Raw genomic sequence first — 3,930 nt, 5'->3', positions numbered from 1 at the left:
TTGATGTAATTTGTCGCTTTTTCTATAAAATTATCCATCTCTTTCTTCCTGTGGCTTGGAAATAGCTTCTTAAATAGCACTGGAGCTCGTATTGCTGATGATGTACATTCTACATATCTAATTTTTGTAATTTCATTTATCAAACAACAGTTTAATTTACAAGAGATAAAATTGCATTCTACCTGTTTGTTTAGATTTCCTTTTCAGTGTAATTTTGAAAAAAACAAAAAGCCATTTTTATAAATTTTGTAGGGTTTGATAACCACTTAAAATAACATAGCTTCTTATCAAATGAGTTTGATCGAATAAATCATGTTTTGAGTGAATCACTTGAATCCTAATATTTTTTTTAAATGAATGTTTAATTGAGCATTACTTCAAAGCTTCATTATATATGAAAATGACCAAAATGTTATCACATTTTACTTCTCTATGACTTCGATAGCCACTTAATGTCGGAAACCCCTCATGACTATGAAAAGGAAAGTGAAAGGAAGGCAAATAAAATTTACAGATATTTCTCTAAATTAATCAAACTCATTATTATTAGTAACATATGTACCTGTGATTTTTTAATGAAGTCATGCCCTCTTTTTAATGTGTCTGAGAATTCATCATGAAGATTAGTGGCAAGAATTGCTTGAATGGAAAAAGCAACATCCCAAGATTGGCTTCCATTAATGCCCTTCTCACCGTCAAATGAGAATGATATATATATGAGAAATATATATGTTTAACTATGATATTGTTGAATAAAAAAAATAGATTTCGATACTATTTTGTAATCATTTGAAAGATCATGACGAACTAAAGTTGAAAGTGTAGGAACCAAAATAATATTTTAAAGGATAGGTATCAAAATCAGCGAAAACCATAAATACAAGAACAAAAATAATAATTAAGGAATAATATACTAACTTGCATCTTCATTCCATCTTCACTAACCCATAAGTAATCTTTGACTCTAGCAAGATGTTTCTTGTAAGCTTCACCATTAGGGTCGTCTGTCCAGCAAGCAATCATGCATAATGACTGCATGTTTATTAGCCCGTTACTATGTCAATATAATTAATACTTATTTACATTCCTCCAATAACCATTTGTTATATTTTGTTTTGTTTTTGAAAATTATATTTTTCTCTCTCAATTTCTTACCATGATTTCGAATTTTTAACCAAACTCTAAAATAAAATAAAAAATTATATAGTTTTTGAAAACCTACTTTTTGGTTTCTATAACATATCACTTAGAATTTGAAAATATCCCTGAAAGGTGGATAACAAAACGAATAAACCTTAGGTTATAAAACAAAGTATTATTAACTCTTATATTAATTGCAGTAATCGATAACCACGTTAGTTAGGAACAAAACCTTTTCCACACATCCAATTGTGATATAACGACTACAATGATCTTCATAATCAATGTGCCGCTTGTTTATTTGGATGGCACAATTTCTAACTCTTTTAAATACTCTGCTGTTGAGAATTGGTTCTCCCAGATATTGAAGAACATCCCATGCTAACTTTTGAATTAGTGGATGCTCAAAGCATTTATCCTCCTATAGTATTAAGGGCAAACAACTTGTATGATTAGAATCTCATATCGAATAAAATATTATTGAAAATTATTCCTCTACATAACTATAGTATTAAATAAATACCTTTGCACAGTAATATCTTGATGGACACCATTTGATGTTGGCGTAAAATTGAATATAGATTCCTTGTAGTAGTTGTAAAATGAGAGGAGTGAGAGGCCCCACAAAGCACTTTCCATATAAGTATGACATTGGAAGATATGTCAATCGACAATAGCAACAAAGTGCTCCTGGATTCATAGTCACTTTTTCTGATCCAAACATCTAAACTTCTGGTGGCATTGGGTTTGTTCCCTCCTATTCATACACCCCCAAAATCTATATATTCATATTAAAATTACTCCATGTAATACAAATTACAAGAAAATAATAATAATAATAAAGTAGGTAGAAATTAAATACTATACTACTCACTGCGAGCAAAATCTTTCCCCAAGAAGGTATGTAAAGAGCACCTCCATGGTCAAGAATCCACTTCCTTGCTTTAGCACAGCCATCCTTGTCTGCTCCTTCCACAAGCAAACACAATGCAATATAGTTTAGGACAGTGCAAAACATGCAACTTTCTCCCAAAATGTGTAGTCCCCATCCACCATCTTCATTCTTGTTCCATTCATTCAATGGATAAAGACGTCAATTACCAATCCAAAAGATCGTACTTAATAACAAAAACTTTTTATTTCATTAGTTGAAATCATTTAAAACTAATTAGCTAATTAGTTTTCCCCTGATGACAATAAGCGTAGTGGAGAATTTCCTTTTGATGCTCTTTTGAAAATACAACATTAAGATCTCTTGTGATGTACCGTACAAATACCTTTCCACACTATATATATATATATATATATATATTACAATGTAGAAAGTATATACATTTACAAATCATTAAAGATAATATGAATTAAATGAATTAAAGTTACCAAAGGAGGTAAAAAGAATAAAGGGCCAGCATTTTCTGCAGGCCAATGGCCATGGTCGCTTTTTAAGGCTATAAAGAAAGTTGCAGCTCTTTTCAATGCGAACTTTACAGTTTCCGTCTTCTTCATTCTTCCATTTTCTTCTTCTACTACCATTTTTGGAATTGTTTGTTTGAAATTTTTCCCTCGTAGAAACTGCATCCTTCCAAAATAATCAAAATTATGTACCACCGAAATTTAAATTTTAAGAAATATTACCTTTTTTTCTCCCTACGTTTCGAAGGATATGTATGCATTTAGTCCTAGATCGATGCATCTCCCGAAAAATATTTTAGGTTGTATCGTTAATGTTATTTTCGATTTATGAATTGTGGATTAAGGTTGTAGATGCATCTCCCTAATATGACCCGACACTATCATGAACTTGTATTTTTTATTGAGGAATTGTGGATGTATTTGTTGAAAGCATTGACGAATCCACTCTAAATTCACACTAAATCTCACAAACTTTTAAGAGAAGAAACTTGTTCTCTTACAAAACTCAAGAACGCACAAGAGAAGAATATTGTTCTCTTGAAACTCAGTTTCCGTTTAAACTTCAATTTTCTTCTATTGATTTTTTATTCTTTTCTCTTGCATACAAATGAGGGAAATGAACTTTTTATATAGTACTCAAGAGACACTTCTTAAAAGACACAAAATAAATGAAGTACATGTAAACATACCATTCATGTACTTGAACAATTACATGTATCTAGAAATGCATATATCTTGAAATTAGAAATGTATCTAGGAATGTGTTATCCATAATGTATCTAGCTTATTAATTTCTAACATGCCCCCTTAAGCTATACTTCCCTGACTCCGAGCTTCTCTTTCATTTTCAAGAATAAGTCCGTCTTTAATGCTTTTGTGAATATGTCTGCAACTTGATCTTGTGTCTTGCAATACTTGATATATACTTCTCCATCTTTGATCAATTCTCTGATGAAATGATACTTAATCTGTATGTGTTTACCTCTTCCATGAAAAACTGGATTCTTCGAAAGTGAAATAGATGATTTATTGTCAGAGAACATGACCGTCCCTTTCTCTTAAGGACACTTCAATTCATGTAGTACTTTTCTAGGCCAAAGTGCTTCACAACTAGCTACAGACAAAGAAATGTATTCAGCTTCCGTCGTTGACAATGCTACCCTGCTTCTTTGATGCCTACGAAACTGCTCCAGAAGTAATATTAAATACATACCCAGAAGTACTTTTGAAATTATCAATATTTCCTCCCCAATCACTATCACTGTAGCCAACAAGAACATTATCCACATTCCTTTTATAGTGCATTCCATGATCAACAGTTCCAAGAATATATCTAAGAATTCTCTTTTCAGCTTCCCAATGACTTCTCTTTGGTGA

The 3,930-nt window shown here is 31.4% G+C and overlaps 1 pseudogene; it reads right to left on the bottom strand.

Moving 5' to 3' along the window:
- Window positions 1-466: 466 nt before the first annotated feature.
- Window positions 467-2,718, bottom strand: LOC120079146 (annotated as a pseudogene).
- Between the last annotated feature and the right edge of the window lie 1,212 nt (window positions 2,719-3,930).

Source organism: Benincasa hispida, chromosome 6, assembly GCF_009727055.1.
Source record: "Benincasa hispida cultivar B227 chromosome 6, ASM972705v1, whole genome shotgun sequence".
In the NCBI taxonomy this organism is placed as follows: domain Eukaryota; kingdom Viridiplantae; phylum Streptophyta; class Magnoliopsida; order Cucurbitales; family Cucurbitaceae; genus Benincasa; species Benincasa hispida.
This window is presented reverse-complemented; position numbering and strand designations above follow the sequence as displayed.